The 22579-nt window shown below is 31.6% G+C and overlaps 1 pseudogene across 1 annotated transcript in view; it reads left to right on the top strand.

Moving 5' to 3' along the window:
• LOC148277255 (calbindin-32 pseudogene) overlaps nt 1-18293 on the top strand; it is a 192032-nt pseudogene extending 173739 nt beyond the window's left edge. The window contains exon 6 of the transcript XR_015823542.1: nt 18204-18293. The product of XR_015823542.1 is annotated as a calbindin-32 pseudogene (transcript). The remainder of the gene's footprint in view (nt 1-18203) is intronic.
• Nucleotides 18294-22579: the final 4286 nt, after the last annotated feature.

The raw sequence follows: 22579 nt of genomic DNA, 5'->3' as shown, positions 1-22579 counted from the left end.
AAGGGCATCTGGACAACGCGCTTAATAGTATATAAATCTATGCAATATTTTGCAGCAGTCTCCTGCAATGGTCTCTTCCCTTAGACAAAATCCAGACTTGTACTCTCCTCCAGAAAATGGCTTTCGTTTTGGAGAACTTCATATTATTAATATGGTTAACCTCTTGGTTCTAATTCTTAAGACACTCTCTTAATACCCATCCACAATTCCTCTTTCTTCTCTAACTCATAAAGTGTCCATGCGGCTAGACTGTGGAATCATCATCCATCTCCCATCAAAGATGTTACTACGTTATCTTTGTTCACTAAATAAATTCTTAAAAAGCTCAAGTAATAAGGGTCAGTTTTCACTTTCCAAATAATGTTTAAAGGTCGTGTCGCTTAAAAATAAATCAAAGAGGTTATAACTAATATTTCACGTCCACTCTGTCAGGAATCGAACCTTCGACTTTAAGCCTAGTAGGCTAATGTCCCAACTTTAAATTCACGAGGCGGACTTATGTACAAAATGGTTTTTTTGCAAAGTCAGAACCGTTTTCATTATCCGCCTCGACACAGAATATAGGGCTAAATAGGAATTACATTGAATTACACAATCAATGTAAGTCTTTTTCCTACCCACATTCTAAGTAATGCTCGTTTATCTTCTTAACGTCTTAACCACTACAAAGCATCGCTCAATCTGGAAATAAACCATTTGAAACAAGACGTTGAACTATATCTGTTCTCTTAAGTTTGTTTTTTCCCAAAGTTTTACAAAGCAATAATCATTGCTTTTCTTTAAAACGAAAATCAACGAAATCACGTCTCGAACGAAACGAGTTTGGCGTTTATTTTAGTAAATATAATTCCCGTGTTTCCTTTCCTTTCCAGATCTAAAATCTAAATTCAGATTATTTTAATTACTATTCATAATTTTTTATTAACACTTTAATATTCATTTACTGTATATACGGCCGAAGCCAATTACAACAGTTATATCAAGAAATATAATATGTACATGAAACTGAACAAAAAGAACATGAAACTATATATCAATAAATAAATTTAAAGTAAATCTAGAGAAATTTTTTGAACACGTGTAAAAACTACATCGAATTTTAATTAGTATGAATGCATAATTGTTTTATGTTTTCTCTTTATATTTCTTATGTTTTTAATTTTTTTCTCATGTACTCGTATATTTAAAATTATATAAACTCTTTTAAATAAACAACTACAGCCGTGTAAGTCACTCTTAAAGCACAAGAGTTAGTCTCTTTTTTTGGAGAGTTACAGTGATAACATTTACTAGATGTATAAAAGTAGATCTGTATAGAATTTAAAAAAAAACATGCACCTTTTATGAAATTTATTAATAAAAAAAAAAACAAAAAAAAACTGTGTAGTTAAGACAAATAAGGGCAATAAAATAATGGTACATAATATATTCATGAACACGATCCACATATAAGACTTTGAGCTTAACTATGCCAATCGATGATTCATCCTACACTTTTTTGGTGGCGAAGAGATCTACAAAAAATCCAAAAGGTCTATCCCAAATAATTCCAAGTTGTGTGACGAACGTATTTATATTTTCTGTTCTTAGGCGCGTTTTGCCAAACTATTACAGAACATTGTTTTTCTGCAAACGACCTAACAAGGTTCTGTAAATGAAGAGCACACACAGATAAAAATCTGTGTTGAAATGCATTTTGCTACAGAATGTTTTAGCGAAAAATTTACAAATACGGACTTCCACAATGACTATCTGCTCTACACCAGGTTAGGAAAGGTTAGGTTATGTTAAAGTTTTGGTTGCGTTATGTTAGGTTAGGTTAGATTTTGGTTAGGTTAGGTGATCTAGTAGACGTGGTTTATTTTATTATCTTTTGTTGCAATTGAATTATTTAATTTAATTGGTAATATAAAGTTATAGGTTATAGACCAAATAAGAAATGAGGAAATAAGACGCCGTACACGGGTGACCGATATTGCCGAAATAATGGGAAGACAAAATGGCGCTAGGTGGGTCATATGGCGAGACAACAAGTTAGGATCGGTGGACCCACAGAGTACTAAATTAGAGACTTCACGAAAATAAAAGGAATTTGGGGAGACAACAGAGAAGATGAATTGATGACGTCGTTGAACTCATGAGAGTCGGGTGGAAACAGAGTGCCCGGACAGAAAAACATAGAAAACTGGGAAGAGGCCTTTATCCAGCAGTGAATAAAAACGGGCTGATAAGAAAAATAAAATACCTAAGCTCGGGTTTCCTAGGACAGCGGTGCCCGTATTTTAATGGCCGTAGTGAACATTGCTGCGGTTGACAGCCGTCGTAACGGTGACTAGAGAGTGGTTTCCTATAAAAATGGTGTTGATAACACCGTTAAAAATAAAACCACTCTCTAGTCACCACTACGACGGCTGTCCACCGCATCACCGTTCACTACGGCCGTTGAGATACGGGCACCGCTGTCCTAGGAAACCCTAGCTTTACACGAGTATCAACATCATTTCATCCCTTACTGACCAAACTTTTTGCATAGATATTAGTTCATAGATCTGTTAGTTTTGTGTGATTTTGGAAGATTTTTTTTAATGAAAGATTCTTTTTACTATATTCAGATTGTTTCAAACACCAGAAAATAAATTTTGATGCCCAAAGAACTGATTTTTATTATAGGCAAAGTCTTAACTAATCGACGCCCGAAGGGCCGTTCAACTAAAGCCTGTGTGCCGATAAAACGATGCACGGAGGCCCGAGTTAACACCATGTAACAATCGACGATAGCTGACTGTTGTCTACTAAATTCCGTTCATTGTTAAGAGAATTTCCAAATAAATAAATCAGCTGCGTGATACCCGATGGACAATAACCTATTTCACACATATCCTCTTAATCTAAACGGCACGGTAAAATTATAGTGGATTGACATTTATTAGATTCGTCGTTAGTACCTATTTAAATTTGATGATATTTATATTATAGTTTTTTTTTTATAAAACTCCATAGTTAATGACTTCAATAAAAACGCCTAGGTATTATTATAAATATATTATTTTAAATAAAAAAATATTAGCGTTCTTATAATTTACCTAAAAATTTCAATTTTGGTGTCCATTTTTCATCCACACCTAATGGTACATAGGGCACTGCATTGGTACACCAATCGCAGCGTATCTTGATCATTTTTGTTATATGAAGGTAAGATGATCAGTCTTACGCTTCAGGTACCAGTCCAGGGACTATGAAATATTATAGTGTGAAAACACCCATTTTAATCAATATTTCACATCAACCGAGTCGGGAATCGAACCCGAGACCTCTTTCATGGTAGGCTAACGTGCTGACCATTGCACCACGAGGCCGACCATTTTTAACGAGTTTTAAATAACTCAGTATTAAAAAATGGAAATCAAGTTGGGGTAGAGTGGGGTTTAAACCTCGGACCTCTGAAATAGCTCAAAATTAGACAGCGGAGAGACTATCACTTCCTTTCACTTCTGTTTATGTACTTCATAGGCCTAACGCTCCTATATACCTGCGTGAAAAATTTCAACGCTTATCAGTTCATGGTTTACCTCTTCGTTCTAATTCTCAAGGCACTCTCTTAATACTCATCCACAATTCCTCCTTCTTCTCTAACTCATATAGTGTCCACGCGGCTCGACTGTGGAATCATCTCCCATCCACCATAAAAGGTGTTACTACATTATCTCTGTTTAAATCACGTCTGAAGAAACATCTCCTTTCTCTTCCTTAATCTCTCCTCCTTTCCTTTTTCCTCTTTCCGCTTTTTTCCTTTTTCCCATTGAGTAATAGTTTTGATTTAAGGTAATTTATAAACAAATACGTTTATTTCTATTTTTATATATTTTTCACTTTTTAATCTTTTTTTTTTTTTTTTTCTATTGAATATGTTCTGTAACTTGAATTATAAAAATAAAACTTTTATTTTATTGGTTGGTTGGAAGAAATTGCCATTTGGCAATAAGCCCGCCAATGTACAAATAACATTATGTACAAAAAGTTAAATAAATAAATAAAGGAATTATTACTTGCTTAATAACGCTCACAATAAAAAAAAACATGCTCTTCGCAAAAGAGTTCAAATGCAAACAAAGAAAAAAATATGTAAAAAAACTATGAAAATAATCTTTTTACAACATCCTACATTCTTAACTGAAAATTTAACTTCTCGAGATGTAAGCTGTATTCAATAATGACAGCCATTAAAACATAATAGCTTCCAATTAAAGGGTAACGAAGTAGTACTCTTAAGTTAAGTAATGGGTAACGAGAGAAAAGGGTTATATTGGGTAATTGCGAATACAAATTGTACATTAAATTTGGTCGTGCTTTTTGTTAATTGGCGTATTTTAATCGCGCTAATCGTAATAATTATTTATTTTTAATTTAATTTGTTATTTTTTTTACATGTATTACTGTTGATATCCCCAATAAATAAAATAAAAAATAAAAATATGTTTTTATCGGTATTTGTAGTATGTGATATTTCCCTATTAGTTTTTTTAAATTTCAGAAACTCAGTCTAATTGAAATAATAATCCATCGATGTTTTGAGTATGTGGACTAACTCGTAAATGATTAATATGTATTTATAAATGTAAAATGTAATAATGTATAAAGTATCAATGATGTTGATTTTAGTGAAGTTAAAGAGCTGAAACCTTTATTGTTGTGAAGAGATTCATCTAACTGAATTATTTCACATACTAGGCAACGCCTGAAAACAGTTTTTCAATTTTTAAATTTCTTCTTGGACCAGTTGGTTTCATTACAATATTTGAGTTTGTCCAAATGTTCATAGACAAAAGACTGGATTTCACCCCCTCGGGGGTCATTAAGATTAACAAATTACAACAGAACATTTGGACAAACTCAAACATTGTAATGAAACTATATAAAATATGCACGATTTATATACTTGTCTTTTTAAGCGATTTTTTTTTTACTTCTTCTTTTTCTTCACGTGTCATGTCGGGTCCTTCCGACGTTGACGATCACTTGGGAGAAAGCTTCCCTATCCTGAGCAGTGCGAAACAGCTCCTCCACAGTTCTAATCCTGGTCCATGCTTGGATGTTTCGAAGCCAGGAAAGCTGTTTTCTTCCGACGAAAAAATCTCATAACCTTGCACTTACTTAAGTTGAGATGTAGATTATTGTTGTTGTTTTAAGTATACAGCGATTTAAACGAGCACTAAATAAATAGTCCAGATCTTGTCTTGATATCCCTTATCTTTATCAATGCTTCTTTCTTTTTTAACAAATGTTTTTAACTATTCTTTTAATGTAATATTAAAACCCTATAAATTGTTTAAATGAAAATAGTCCGTTAATAAATTAATAAATAAATATCTCAAAATATGACTTCTGCAAATAACTGCCTTTTTGGTTATGACGGCAGAATATGTCCAATAGGCGATTAGCTCTTTTCGAATACGGTATCGTTTTGCAATTTGCCAGTATGTATTCCAGTTAAAATGAGGATCCGGCTGCGACACATAACAGACAAAATAAAGCATTCATAAGTGTATTTGTATGTTTACATTTTTGTTTCAAAGTCATTTAAAGGAGTATTTGACATCCGCCAGCAATGAAATTCGCAGTAGAGGAATATGAAACTCTCATTTTATTCTGAGCCTATTTTTGCGCACTTAGCACTGCACAGGAAACCTCCGTTGTTGTGCATTTATAGGACAATTGTGAGAACTTGCAATTATTGTAGAACTTTGCATTTGTAAAGAAACTTTTGAATGGCTAATTACGAAGTTAAATACATTACTAACTGCTTTGACGTTGCTCTTGTTTGAAAATAAATCAAGAACATAAAATAATGCAAAGGAAATGAAAAATTATTATACTACTCGAAATATTCACAAAATAACTAAAAGAAAATACTAAGAAGAATGGTAAAACAAGTATATATTGCGAAAATGAAACGGTAACGGACGTGCCCGTCTCTTCGTCAGGACACCTATAAAACCAACATGCAAAACCCACTATACACCTTCACCGTAGTTGTTGCACAAAAATATAAAACAAACACGGCATGCATTTTAAAAAGCAACCCTTACATGCACTGATTTGGTTATGCAAATAATTTATGTTGCGGGAGAAATAGTTGTTAAAAAGGGGGAGGGGGTGAGTTTAATAAGTAAAGAGTGACCATTAAAAGACCATTGACCATCAACGTATTAATAAGTAAAGGGTGACCATTAAAAGACCATTGACCATCAAAGTATAACCTTCTGTAGATGTAAAAACCCCATCAAATTTACATATTCTTTAAATTGTACCGATTTGAAAAGAGTGTCTCAAATAAAAGATCTGGGTATTTTACTTGATGAGAAACTAAGGTTCACTTTACATATCAATTAGACAGCTAACGATGGAATGAAGATGCTTGGATTTATTTAAAAAGTAGCGTCAAATTTCAAAAATGTATTTACTGTAAAACAATTGTAGTGCTCATTAGTAAGGAGTAGACTTGAATACAACTCTACGGTTTGGTCTCGAAATTCATCCACACGCCATCGAAAGGGTACAAAATAAATTCTTACGTTTTATAAATTATAAATTGAAAATACCTGTAGAATCCTTAAATTATGATTTCCTTGGAAATGAAATGAGATTACTTCAATAATCTGATCGTAGAGTTATAGCTGATGTATTATTCTTATTTAAAATAATCAAATCGATAATGGACAGCCCTGCTCTGCTTGAACTTATTCAAATTCGAATACCTGGCAGGTGCACTAGAAGTAAGGAAGTATTTTTTTGCAACAATTCGCGGACCAACTTTGAAATGCACTCTCCCATACCCAGGATACATAGGTATGGAAATGAATTAGAACAAATATTCGATATCTTCAATACAAATTCTGTTCATGAATGAAAACGAACTCTCACTCGTTATTTTTTTTAAAAAAATGGATTTATTTTAAAGCATTTCATTAAATTTAACTTTGTTTCCTGGAATACGGGATTTTTTATTTCTTTATTTAACATGTTCGACGTAATTTTAAATTGTACATTGGTGGATTTATTGCCAAATAGCATTTTTTTCCAACCAACTGATGATGATGACTTCACTAAATAGAGGTATTATTTTATATTATTGTTATCAAAAACATTTTTCACTTTGTGGTATGACATTTTACACTTATTTGTTTATAAATTTGTATAAACCACTTAGATTTTTTTAAAATTACACTTCGACCGGTTTCGAGGTTACTACCTCTTTCAAATAATAAATAATAATACAACTTCAAATAATAAATAATCAATTAAATTTAACTTCGAGTCCTCTTTTAAAACTATTCCCGTTATGATTTATTTCATCTTCTTTCTCTCTCTTTCTTTCAATCTTCTGTCTCTTTCATACAATATTTTACTATATAAATAGCAACGCGTGTAATTATAAGTTAGTTAAATTCCTGACGATGAGGTAGTAACCTCGCAACCGGTCGAAGTGTAATTAAAAAAAAAAAATCTAAGTGGTTTATACAAATTTGTAAACAAATAAGTGTATTATTTTATTTTTATTTTTGTTTTATTGCTCAAAAAACTTTTATTTTTTAAGTACTAATGTTGTATTAATTTTTTTATTATTGTTATCTAGCTATTCTCAACTTAACTGTGTTATATTTAGTTCATAAAATTTTCTTATGGTTATTGCTATCTTTATTTAGAAATGTTATGTTTCTTTTTAACTTTTTGTATTATATGTTTACTAAATTGTTTAGTTTTAATTATTCTATTATTTCATACTATTCTATTATTGTGCACTGCTGTGATTATTTCTGTAAATTATTATTTTTTTGTAAAAGGTTCTTTGAACCGTTAATGTAAAAATAAATAAATAAATTACAATGGAACATCATACGACGTGTGCGTGCTGTAACATAAAACTGATAAAATCATGTTGACCCACCCCACGCACAGGCTATGCCGCGGATTTTTTTTCTTATTATTTTATTCTGTTTAATGTTATGTTTTTATGCAAAACCAAATACTTATAGTTCATTTACTGGTAAACTTTTATTTTTACTACTACTATCACGCCATTTCCCCGTAGGAGTAGGCAGAGAGAATGGACCGCTACACACGTCTATCTTGGCATACATTCCTAGCTTCTTCCACATGCATACATCTTGTCATACATGCCCTTCGGTTCTGTCTGCTTTTGACACGACCAGAATTAAGATTTTGGTTTATCTGATCATGTCACGTCTTCTTTGGTCGTCTTCAAATCACGTAATCGTTCATTTTCGCCATATACACTTGTTTTACCATTCTTTTGTCGTCCATTCGTTCTACATGACCAAACCATCTCAGAGACCCTTTCTTAATCTTATCAGTTTGACTTGACTCAGATTTACACTCTTGCCTGATTTCATCATTCTTAACCCTGTCATACATTGATTTCCCACACATTCGTCAAAGAGATCGCATTCCAACCGCGATCACTCGGCTTTCATCCTTCCTCTGCCAGTTCCATGTTCCACTTCCAAACATAAGTGTTGGGACTAAAACTCCGTTGTGCACTGCCAGTTTAGCTTCGATTGACATAATTTCATTAGAAATTACTGTGCTTAGTGCTCCGTTTATTTTGTTGCCCGCATTCACTCTCTTTTCACCATCTTTTTCTACTCTTCCATCTCTTGAAAACATGCTTCCCAGATACACAAATTCTTCTACTTGTTCGAGACATTCGTTGCTTACATTTATTATGCAGTCAGTAACCTCACTATCCCCTTTCAAATACCATCACTTTTGACTTACTTTCGTTCATCGCCAATTTGCTCTCCAGGCATACATCATACATTCTAGAGACTATTTAATTTAATTCCTTGCTTCTTGCTAACAGAACTGCATCATCAGCATACAACAAGCAGCTTACTGAAAAATTATCCATTTTTGCTCCAATACCCATACATTTTATCTCTTTCATACAGTTGTCCATGTATAGATTAAACAACCATGGTGAAATTACACATCCCTAAGTGTTTTTAATGTTTTCTAAAAAATGTATTATTATTTAATGGTTTTTTTTGTAATTACTACATCTATAATTTTAAAAAAGGTTGATTCAACTGTAAATAAACAAATAAATAATGCCATTTACTTTGGTGTAACTACCTGCCCCGTTGAATATATTAATATCCGCCGAGTAAGATATTCGGAGGGTTGTTTGTTAAAAACATCCCCTATTGTTCCCGTTCCCGGACGGTCGGAATCCGGCGGGAAACATACTCGTATATGCGGAAAATGTAAAATATAAAATGCTTCATAATTAAGTAATAAAGATACGATATACGTCCAAATAAATTTCTGTTGTAAATAAATAATTAAGGACTTACTTTGTTTCGAAAAACGCGTACCATTTTCAGTATTTTATATAATTTAACAGAGACGATGAATTTTAGATTGAAATTTGTTGTAACGGAAAGTAAAAACATATAAATTTTATAATGTTATATTTTTATACATTTAACGCCCATAGGGCTTTTACAATACAAATTTGCTTATATAAAACATAATACACAATAAAGTTTATAAACAAAAATAGGTAGTAGTTATACGAGTACAGAGGTTAAAAAATTAAGTTGATAAAAACATGTTTAAGAAGTTATAGTAGAAGTAATTCAAAAGTTCGTAATTTACTTGTTACTATGTGTAATTTAATATATCTGAAAGAGTTAAAAAATGAAGAAGATATTTGAGAAAAGAATATGGAAATTTAGGCATTTACAGGGCGTATGACCTGTATTTGGCTAGTTTATGTGACAACTTTACACACTATGTAACATTTACCATTGTGCCATGGTTTTATATTTCTTTTAATTTTCCAAATTTATTTTGAATGAATTAGTAATCGATATTTAATTTTATTTAATAAACACTAACGGCAAATCTGCCTTTCACAAAAATTTATAATACTAACATATTTGGCTTAATATTTTTTTTTTTTAAAAACACAAATTTCCTTTTACCCAAGATTTATAAAAAAAATTAAACCTAAAAAATATACAACATAATAGGAGAAAGTTTAAACAATTTAAGAATAAATGTAAAAAACAAATTAAATAATAAAATATTTAAAAGTGATATACCAAGAAAATCGTAAGGTACTGTTGTGAGGTGAAGCATTTTATATTTACATTTTTTTTATTTATTAACGTATATTTTGTATACGGTGCAATGGCGATCTCGGAAAGAATCGACAAACAATATTTGATTTAAATTCCTAACTTTATTTCAATGTGTTGAATAAACTATTTTTTTTTACAAATTAAAAACAAAAATTATGTCGATTCTAAACTGGCAAATTAACTATTCCTTGTTATAAATAATTAAAGTTTTACACTCACTTTATCTAAAGTGAATAAAATATAAATGAGCCATATTTGTTTAAAGCATTAAGAGTTGCGGATTTAACGAAAACAGGTGATATTTAAAACAACATGGCGACGCGTTAAATATGAAGTCTTCAAAAAAATGTTATTTGCGCCCGCTCCTTCAATGATCTTGAATTTCCCCGTTAAAGTCCTGGGTCATCTGGTTGGAATATGTACGAGATCTAGCAATGGATGCTCCAGCACTAAGCCATAACCTCAACGTCAGCAGCTTCTTGAAAGACATCAGAAGACAGACGGTGCAATGTAATTTAAGCTTTGGATAGAGATTTCCAGTCATGATTTCTTCAGAATGAATGCAGCGAATTACCAAACTAACGTTTTACATTGTTTTACGTTTTACGAAAGAAATGAAAACCAAAAATTACTGATTGTGTCGTGAAAGCGTGCAAAAACTGTTCGGATAATAGGAAAAATCATTTTCATTGATAAGTGGGTACCTACTTACTTGTTTATGATTAAATTCCAAAACTAAAATTTATCAATATTGAAATATTTAATTTAAGTAGGTATCTAGGTACTTGTTTATGGTTGAACTCCAAAACATAAAATCATCTATTTTTAAATATATAATTAGTTTTTTAAATGTCAAATTCTGCCATTTCTACCATAAGGTAGGTAGTAATGCAATTTTCAAAAATGTATTAAATGTTAGTTAATATTATTTTATCATTACTGAAAATCCGTTGAAAATAAGTAAATGGGTTGATATTATAAAGAGTGTGAGGAAAAAATCTGATAAGATTCATAAAAAGCAAATGCTCTTTGTAAACATTTACAAACAAACTTTTTTTACACACAAAAACAACATCCTTCCATTTTTTTTGTACATGTATTCTCGACAATGCAAAACTGGAAAGTCGATTAATAAATCGTTTATTCTCCTCACTTTTTTTACGGATTAGATTAAATATTTTAATATCTACGAACAGGCGCAGCACAAAGATCTACATTTGGCCAAAAACCGCAGGTAAATCAGTTAAACCGTTTAGGAGGAGTTCAGTGACATCACACGTACTGAAGAATTATATCTAAAAAGGGAATAATACAAAAGTACAAAAGAGGCTCTGTTTATTTCAAGCAAAGATTAATGGAAAGTCAAGAGTAGATCTTGATAGATAAAAGAAATAAAAGTTACTTACACCACAAGGCAACCCTTTTCTGAAAATTTCTTTTAGCGAGCGGAGCGGAGCGGGTGAAAGAAGAGCTTGGATTAGCCGATTCGTAGACAGGAATTCAGCAATGAAAAAAATCAGAAGATTGGTCATCTTTTTCAATTGTTTGTGGCCGTTATAATCTGATCGTTACAATGTATACAATTTTAAATATAAATTATACTAATTAGGCGAAAAGCATAAAAAAAACAAAAGGAAATACCACCAAATTCGTGGTTGGTGTGGTATTATATGTTTACTAAAGCACAATCGAAAAGTTATTTAATAAATAAAGGTTATACATTATAACATTTATTAATATATGTATGCATATAACATTGTGATATAAAATTAAATGTTTTCAGTCACTAATTAAAAGAATATCAATTCGACAAAAAAGTGTAAATTTAAAAAAAAAATATTTTTCCAAGAAAGAACAATTAATTTAGCTGGTTAACAGATACATAATTTCTCTTGGTCCTTGTTTATTTTAAGCATGTAAAGAAAGTTGTTAAAGAAGTTAATTTATTGACATTTAAAATAAAGGTAGGTGCAATAGCAGTCGGACATACTACGGAAATCGCACATTTGAAATCTTATGGTCAAATATAAATAAATGTTATTTGTTCATTTTAAGAAATAACACAAAAAAGTGTATTCTTTATGGTGAAGATAAATTCTTACGTTTACTTATTTAAGACCATTAGATTTAGAGTGTCCAAGTACTACAGGAAATCTAGGAGTACAAATGGATGAACATCTCTGCTGGCGAGCTCATACTAATGAATTAAGTCGCAAAATATTTGTCAGTCTACACTCACTTAGAAGGTTGCAAAAATTCTTACCCATTAATACTAAATGCACCCTTGTACAAGCATTACTACAACTCATTATAGATTACGCTGATGTTTCCATGACTGATTTTAGCTGTGAGCAACTCGATAAACTTGAACGACTTCAGAATACATGCATAAGGTACATTTTTGGTCTTAGGAAATATGACCACATTTCTGATTATCGTAGGCTACTGAAATGGCTCAAAATTAGACAGTGGAGAGACAATCACCCCCCTTCACTTCTGTTCAATGTACTTCATAGTCCTAACGCTCCTATATACCTGCGTGAAAAATTTCAACGCTTATCAGTTCATAGTTTACCTCTTCGTTCTAATTCTCAAGGCACTCTCTTAATACCCATCCACAATTCCTCTTTCTTCTCTAACTCATATATTGTCCATGCGGCTCGACTGTGGAATCATCTCCCATCCACCATCAAAGATGTTACTACATTATCTTTGATTAAATCACGTCTGAATAAACATCTCCTTTCTTTTCCTTAATCTCTTCTGCTTTCCTCTTTTTTCCTTTTTCCCATCGAGTAATAGTTAAGTTATAAGGTAATTGATAAACAACTACGTTTATTTCTATTTTTATTTATCTTTAGCTTTTTAAATTTTTTTTCTATTGAATATGTTCTGTAACTTGAATTATAAAAATAAAACTTTTATATTATTGGTTGGTTGGAATAAAATTCCATTTGGCAATAAGCCCGCCAATATACAAATAACATTATGTACAAAAAGTAAATTAAATCAATATAGCATGTCAAATTACGATAGCACCCTATGTATTTTGTAAATGTTTTTATTATACGAGTACTAGACGAGTACTTATTGACTACGTAAACTAACTTATGTCAAGTCAAACGCCCAGAATTTCCATTACCGTCTCATAAGAATTTCTCCGTTAATGTTGAGACACCGTTCTTTATTCTCAAACATTATATTATTTCATTTTCACTTCTAAAGTTATATGGGAAATAATAGCGATTTACAAGAATAAATAAAAAATAAATTATGTAAATACCTGGCAAAGAAACACGAACTACTTTCGTGTACAAAAATACCTGACGGCAATGGAAACTAGTCTCAGAGGTGTAAAAATGTTCAAAGAAAACTAGGCCTTAAAGTATATGCGGGCTTATCTCCTAATGTCTTTTCTATTGTCATGGATTTTCTTTGAGCTTCCAGAAAATCTTCGAAAAGATAAAAAAGAGGGAAAACGGAAAAGAGAAAAACATAAAAGTGAAAAGTACAATCCGAGGTAATCAAGAAAAGGCTTGTTTTGCTATTCAAAAGGTACTAAGATTATTTTAAACCTGTTTTTGAAGTTGCCTGAGTTATTTTACTGTGAGAAAAACGTTTGAATTTGCTACATAAATATGTCTCAACTAAATCGTTAAAACAACTTCTCAATAGAAAAAAAATTGAATAATTTAAAATTTTTCAATTTAAAATTCTCAACTCACTTTTTGATGCGCCTGAACTACTGAGCTCAATAAAATAAAATATCCCAACTAGAAACCTCAGACAAAACTTACTCTTTCACACTGATAACCATAGAACTAACTATGGTTTGCATTCCTCTATGTCCAGAATTCTTAGATCTGCCAACAACCATGTGATTTCTTTGATAACAAGTTGTCTTCTTTCAAACGATCACTCAGTCAAATTCAATTATAAACACTTCTCTCCCGCTTGCACTCACAAAGTCTACTATAAACCATTGAAATTTGAATTTCATTTTACAGATAATTATTAAATAAAACTCTGTTAACTTCCCATTGTAAAAGAGGCCTCAGGACTAAAATAAAACTTTAGGAATCAGAAAAATTGAAAACAATGAAGATATTTGAACAACTTACCGCCTTGATTAACGAAATATCCATTTAAAATAGTTGATTTGACTTTACGTTACCTTAACAACATTCCATTCTTGTACTGAAAGTTTGCGGTTCAACCAGAATTCAAACTTTGACTTAAAATATTTTGCTACTTAACTTTTCCTTTAAATTTATCTTTGCCTCGTTTCGTATCGAACCTGCCGGTTAAGGGTTAAGTGTTAGCGTAGTTTAATTTTCTGAAGGTTTGAGGGTCGCAAGAACCCTTAAATCCTTAACCCTTCTCACGGAGTGTCTTTTTGATAATACATAAAGTAAGCAAATTGCGAGTTTTTTTTTCTAAGTATATCAGTACTCTTCCAATTTAACACTTTCATCTCTAAAATTTAATTTATTAGAGTTTCTTCTAGAAACTCTTTTTTTTTATATCTATGTAGGATGTAGAGGTATTTATAAAAAAACATCTTCATCATTCCTTGTCCGCTCTCTAGTTAGAGCATAAGGTATTCACAAAGAGCCTCCATGCATCTCTATCGGCTGCCAATTCCTTTGCGTCTTCGTCCCGAAGTTCTAATATAAACTGCCGACAAGCAGTCAGCAGTGGACGTCCGGGACGTCGCGAACCTGATGCCTTGTAAAGTAAGCAAGCGTGGTAAAGGCTCTCAGGAGGCATTCTCAGTATATGGCTTAGCCAACCGTATTGTTTCCGCTTGAGGACAGTTATCACCGGAGTTTGCTGCGTCCGTTTTTTTATTACTTTATTCCCCATAAAGTTAAACCATCATACACCCAAGATTCTTTTGACACACCTATTCCTAAAACTCAAAATTTTTCTGTTTTTGGCCCAAGTGAGGTGTCACGATTAGCATCCGTAGAGGAGAATAGATGTTATGCAGGCGGTTTATAGGCGGCATTTGGTTTTCACTGAGTAAATATTCGATCTTCAGAAAGCCTTCATACTGTTGAATGTGGCGCCTGCTACTTCTAACCGCACTCCCAGCTCTTTTTGAAAACTGCCATTTTCTGTAATATATAATTCCAGGAGACTCTCGACCCTTTCGATGTGATATTAATATAAAAAAGCCGTAATATTAATTTCTATATATTTAAAATATTATGTACTTGCTACCATAAACAACATTAAATATTTTATTCATCTAACATGCAAATCCCACTAGACACCTTTTTTTTTTAATAAAAAGAAATATTGAATTTTGAGGGCCATTTTCAACGAGATGCAAATAACTCACTATTAGAAAAATGGGAATCAAGTTGGGGTAGAGTGGGATTCGAAGCACGGACCTTTGAGCTACGAGTCCGAGACACTAGCCACGGGACCACAACCCAATTTTACCATAGTTATTTCGGATTCGTGTGTATTTTGTATTTAAGTGTCAAACCATCCTATTCTTTGAAATATCGAGTTCGATTCCCGACATGGTTGATGTGAAAATTTGATTTAAAACAGTGTTTCAACACTAGAATATTTCATAGTACCTGAAACGTAAGACTGTTTATCTTACCTATATGTAATTTTTTTTTTATCAAGATACGATGCGATTGGTGCACCAATGCAGTGCCCACGCACCATTAGGTGCGGAAAGGAAATGATGAACGCGATATTACATCACCGCGTGTAGAGGAATTTTATAGTGCAGCCTTTTAAGAGTTCATTGGTATTTTGTCTTCTGTATTGGGAACATGTGGGCTTTATATGCATGCCTGTTTTCTTGAACATGCAGGAAAAAAAAGAATGAAAAAAAACAAATCAATACAGTAATAATTAAACCAGCCATTGACAGGTCATAAGCCCTGTAGATGCCTAGACTTCTATATTACCTTCTCTTAAATGTTCTTCATCTCTGTTGTAATATGTTAATATAAACAGCTCCCCAGGGAGTTGAATCCAGTTCTTGTCTACAAAAATTTGGACAAACTCAAAATATTGTTGATAAATTACCTGGTCCATGAAGAAGTATAGAAATTGAAAAAAGAACATTTTCAGGCGTTGCCTAGTATGTAGGTGAAATAATTCGATTTGATGAATCTCACCCGCATCAATAAAGGTTTCAGCTCTTTAACTTCACAAACATCAACAGATGAAAGAATTGAAGGAATATAGATGTTCAAATATAGGCAGAATGGTGAATGTTACACAGTGTGTAAAGTGGCCACTCAAACCAGCCATTGACAGGTCATAAGCCCTGTAGATGCCTGGACTTCTATATTACCTTATCTTAAATGTTCTTCATCTCTGTTGTAATATGTTAATATACTTGTATATCATGGTGTTAACTTTTTAACTTTACTTTTAAAGCACTTTTTTTTTCTTTTCCTCTTTTTTAAAAAAAACTGTTATTTTCTTAAATTTACAATTTTTTTATATTGGCAAATATTTATATTTATTACAGATGTAATATTTCTATAGTGGATAATTTTTCAGGAAGCTACTTGTTGTATGCTAACGATGAAGTTCTGTTAGCAAGCAGCAAATATGATTTTATTTATTTTTACTTCTACAATGTTTGCATTATTTTTTTATACAGAATTATGTAGCTGGGGTGTCCCGTGCCGAGGGGAACTTTTTTCAAAAAGTAAAACATGCCTTAAATTAACATCATAAGAAAAATAAACGTAATTGATCTAATTAACCTAATTACATTAAACATAAAAAGCAAAATAAAATAATCATAAAAAAACAAATCAAATTCGAATAGACTTGTAGACCAAATTTTACAAACAAGGCACAAATTTTTACCTTTTTGGCTTGATCCACTCATCGATCGTTGGCAACCCACCTCCACTATTCATTTTTGAATAGCAATTTTATATTGTGAGTACTTACTAATTGTCCTTATGGATAATGGAAGTAGATTGCACACCGAGTAGTAAGCCAATCCTCTTTGACCGAAGGTTGTATTAACTTTTAATTATTTTTGCAGCATCAAAGTGGAGTATTTAATAACTCTTGTATTTGTGAAATAAGTTGTAAAAGGCAGAGAATAATTATTTGCAACAAATAGTCTCTAGAATGTATGATGTATGCCTGGAGAGCGAATTGGTGATGAACGCGAGTCAGTCAAAAGTGATGGTATTTGAAAGGGGAAGTGAGATTACTGACTGCATAATAAATGTAAACAACGAATGTCTCGAACAAGTAGAAGAATTTGTGTATCTGGGAAGTATGTTTTTAAGAGATGGCAGAGTAGAAAAAATCTTGAAAGGAGAGTAAATGCTGTTAACGAAATGAACCGCGAACTAATCACAGTAATTGCAAATAAAAATATATCAATCGAAGCTCAATTGGCAGTGCACAACGGAGTTTTAGTCCCAACACTTATGTATGAAAGTGAAACATGGAACTAGAAGAGGAAGAATGAAAGCCGAGAGAACGCGGTTGAAATGCGATCTCTTCGACGAATGTGTGGGAAGTCAATGTATGACAGGGTTACAAATGATGAAATCAGGATAGAGTGTAAATCTGAGTCAAGTATAATTGATTAGATTAAGAAAGGGTCTCTGGGATGGTTTGGTCATGTAGAACGAATAGACGACGAAAGCATGGTAAAACAAGTAGATATGGGGAAAATGAACGATAACGTGATACGAGGACGACCGAGGAAGACGTGGCATGATCAGATAAACCAAAATCTTAAGTCTGCTCATGTCAAAAGTAGATATAACCGAAGGGAATGTATGACAAGATGTATGAACGTGGAAGAAGCTAGGAATGTATGCCAGGATACACGTGTATGACGGTCCATTCTCTCTGCCTACCCCTTCGGAGAAATGGCGTGGTGGTAGTAGTAGTAGAAGTGTAATGTTTCTATTTATTACAAATACTGTTTGCTATTGCATACTTTTTTGATGTTTTTGTTCTTTTTTAATATTATACTATTTTTTGTCGTATTTTAATAAATGTTTTTTTGTTTTGTTACAGGCGGTTTCCGATGCTATGTTGGCAGAGCTCAAGGCTTGCTTTATGGAGGCTTACGATGACAACCAGGATGGAAAAATTGACATCCGTGAAGTGAGTATTAAAAATGATAATATTTCTAAACAAGAGTAGTAGAAATGTACGAATTTCGTATTAGAAAATAAAGATAATTTTCATAATCTCCCCAATCGTTGAAAATATGACCTGTTGATTGCGTCACTTGCCTGTAGGCAGATGAACGCTCGAAATGGTCTGGTTCGCGGAAATTGGGTTATCTTTACATTGTTTGCCACTGAACCCTATTACAATGAATGCAATTACTTGTACTGGGGTTCTGGCGCCTTATTGTTTGGAACTTCTCTCGCGGCATGCAAGGTCAGATCCTGTGGTCAGAAAGTAAGGGCACTTGCCGTGATTCCTTGATTATTATATATTATATTATTACGCGGCAAAGTGAATCAAATGAGTTATTGATCGCAAAAATAAATTATTTGCAATCGCGGTGAGAATATCAGAAGCTCATGCACACGCTATGACAATTTGCTTTTTATTTTTTTCTTTTGTTATATGCATCTGAATAAAGTATTGTGTTGGGCTGGAGACAAGAATGTGGTATCTACCCACAGTAAGAATCGCAACATCTTAACCAGGGCCCAGTAGGCAGCAAATAGATTCAACGTGTAATACACATACAGTAATTGTGGCGAAACCACCTGTCAACTTTTATATAAATACTAAAGACTAACAATAGCCAGACAATTGACATGGACCATTCATATCATCAATTTAATTGGTAAAGTGGCGAAATTATTGAGTCTATTTTCCAAAATCAAAAACTTTGTTTCAAAAACGGAAACCATTCTAATGTATAAAGCCTATGTAAAAAAAAATGTTATATGCAACTACTTTGGGGAACAGAAAATCAAAACGACATAATGTTGAAACAGTGCTTTATTTTAATAGTGCTTTATTTGTTTAATTTTTAATAGTTTACTTTTTAACATGAATACTTGACAAATTATCTACTCTGTTCAAAGTTAAGTTTTTGTACATTTATTGATTTAATTTTCAGTGGTTAAAATTCCACTCGCCTATGCGCTTGTAGCTGCAAGACGATTGGTAATCTTGCTTCAATATGTAAATTTTATTGACCATAAAATACTTTAAATTTGTAAATAGGGTTTAGAATTTCAACATTCCATGCGCTCAGTAGCTGCAAGACTTGTTATAATCTAACTCCTATTTTTTAAAACCAGTTTTTTTTATATATATATATATAAACATATATATTTATATACATCATTCAAACACTAAGCTTCATTTTCAAATGAAAGCATAATGTAAATGGGGGCTAGATTATTTACCATCCATACCCTCCGTAGCTGCAAGACGTGCTGGATATGATATTTATTTCATGTGCAGCGCCCTTGAGGTGATTATTACAAAATTAGTGTTGTATTATTGCTAACTATTATAATAATAATAAAAAATAAACTACAAAGACAGCAAAATAAAAAAATTAAGTTAGTTAGACCTCCCTTGTCTAACAGCAATTAAATAACTCTTTTAACCAACTAAGCTATCAAATATAACTGAGCTCCTTAAAATTTATTCATACATAAGCCACTTATGTAATTGTAGACGAAGAAATAAAACATGAAAAAAATTGTAGTAAACATGAACACAATACGAAAATCCGAAACATTCTAAAACCAGACAAAAACAGATCGACAAACATCGAAAAACAATCGAGACCACAGATATATTAAATACCCATCTATTCAGTAGTCGAGACTAATAAACCAGGGAATGAAATTATACAATGAACTATCAGACAAAACTAAACAAAAGACTCAGACAACCTTTGCAAAACATGTTAAAAATATTATCACTGGCAATAACAACAAAATATGAATTTAAACAAAAAAAAAAATTTTTAAACAATTTAAGAACAGTTTATTTCTCAATGGTACAATCTTTGTTACAGCATAGTATTGAAGGATGGGGTGGTGCATATGCCAATATATTAAACCCTCTTAAAATAATACAAAGATTAATTATTAAAGTAATTTTAAAGAAACCTTCAACATTAAAATACAAAAAGTCTGTATTACATATTTAAGGTTCATACAGTAGACACTCTTTATAAAATAAATTCCATTATGCAAATTTATAAAGAAGAAAAAATAAAAGAATTTGAGATGAATAAGTCACTCAGATACCATAATAATATTAAAATTCCTAAATCCCTAAATTCCACACAAGTCATGGTCAAAATAGCTTTGTCTTCAAAGGTGTAAAAAATTATAATAATCTTACCAGTGAACTAAAAACAATTAAAAATAACATATCAATAAATAAATTAAAAGTAAATCTAAAGAACTTTTGGAACACGTGTAAAAATTGCATTAATTGTTCATTAGTATGAATGTATTATTGTTTTATGTTTTTTTCTTTATATGTTCTATTTTTATTTTTTTTTCTCATATACTTGCATATTCAAAATTATATAAATTCTTATGAATAAACAACTACAACAGTGTAAGTCACACTCCAAGCACAAGAGTTAGTCTCTTTTTTTGGAGAGTTACAGTGATAACATTTACTAGATGTATAAAAGTAGATCTGTAAAGAATTTGTAAAAAAACATGTACTTTTTATGAAATTTATTAATAAAAAAAAAAACAAAAAATGCAATCCGTAAGGGTTTATAAATTCATTTTAAATAAAAATATAATTTATGACATGTATACACTCGATACAATACTAAGCACCCTCTTGTGTTCCATTCAAGTTTAGTTCCGGAACTGAACTAGTCAGTAAATGTGAAGCAGCGTAAAAAGGCTTGATATACAGCTTTGAATTCAGAGTAAACTGGCAAAGACAGTTAGTCTTTTTTCTCCACTTCGCGTTTTGCACAGCAATTTCACGCGACACCGCTCATTATTGAGAACATAATTTCAAATTATTCCGTGAAGCTTTGTCATTATTTAGTTATACCTTAGCGCATATTAAAGGAATCTTATTGAATTACATTGTTTGGCAACATGATTTGATTCCGCACACAAAAAGTAATTTAGAACATAAATGAGAAATAAATTTAGAAATCTACACCAAAAACTGAAAATTAGTTATTGATGCCAAAATAAACTATACGTAAAAGCCTACCTACCTTAATAAGAGCGCAACTCAAAACCGTCACTAAATTTTGCAAAAACAGATGTCAATTATACTTGGCACCGCAATTTTTTTAGCATTCTCCATTGAGTGAAGCTAAATTAGAAATCTCACCATTTAAAAAAAATATTTTTCGCAAATATCTCAGTAACTCCCCTCCAATGAATATTTCTTAGTTTGCTTCCAATACCCTTAACTATTTAACAAGATTTATTCTCGTTATCGGTTTCATTATACTTAAAACTTTTAAATAAATAATTAAGGCATTTCATATCGAGTCCCTGTCCGTAGAACTCGTCAATCTGTACTCTTCGACATTCCTAACTCAATGACTAACTATTTAAAAAATAGCACTCTACGAAGAATACAGATTACCTATAATGACAGTTTTAGTGACATCGACATACTACATTGTAAATACCATATTTTTATCAGATCAGTTAAAGACATTTTAAATTTATCTCCTGCTTGACTTTTAACTTTTAATTTGAACTTTAATTTTATCTTTTAATTTTAACTTTTTAATTTTGATTCTTAATTTTAACTTTTAATTTAACTTTTAATTTTAAACATTTGATTTCAACTCTTAATTTATACTTATCTACTACCTGCATCGAATAATTTATCGTTGGTTGTGATTTTTTACAATTAAATTTCAATGTTCATGGAAGCAGAGAGAGAGGGAGGAAAGTAGAGTAGCTATACAATGTCTTCTCCTTTTTATGAACTTTTTATGGAATATTTTTATTTTTACTTTTTTAGAATTCAATTATTTTTCCCCTCTCCTTCTGCATTCATAATAAATAAGTGTGAAATCTGTAATTGGTCTTACTTTTTTTAATTGTTCTTTTGTACCTTGTTTTATATAAAGACTGTATGATTTCATTAATAAATAAATAAATAAATAAATAATCTAAGAAAATTTGAGCATACCTTAAATGTTGCTGAATGATCTAAAAAGCTGTCTACAATCGAACTAATCCCGTATAAATGTTGTTTAGGGCAATAGTCTCGTAAAAAGTAAGGAAATCATACGATTTAGCCACTTTAAAACGCTGTTTTATCAAAATCGCGCTATTAAAAAAAATAGATTGAATCAATCATTTTATAAGATTTTCATAATAAAAAATATACTAAAAAGTTTAATATAACTAAAATATAATTACTTTTCGACCGGTAGATTACGCCTCTTAAATTTAAGA

Source organism: Micrasema longulum, unplaced genomic scaffold (assembly GCF_059751315.1).
Source record: "Micrasema longulum isolate JH-2025_06_02 unplaced genomic scaffold, ASM5975131v1 h1tg001060l, whole genome shotgun sequence".
In the NCBI taxonomy this organism is placed as follows: domain Eukaryota; kingdom Metazoa; phylum Arthropoda; class Insecta; order Trichoptera; family Brachycentridae; genus Micrasema; species Micrasema longulum.
The sequence above is the reverse complement of the archived record's forward strand: the minus strand, read 5'-3'. Positions and strand labels throughout refer to the sequence as shown.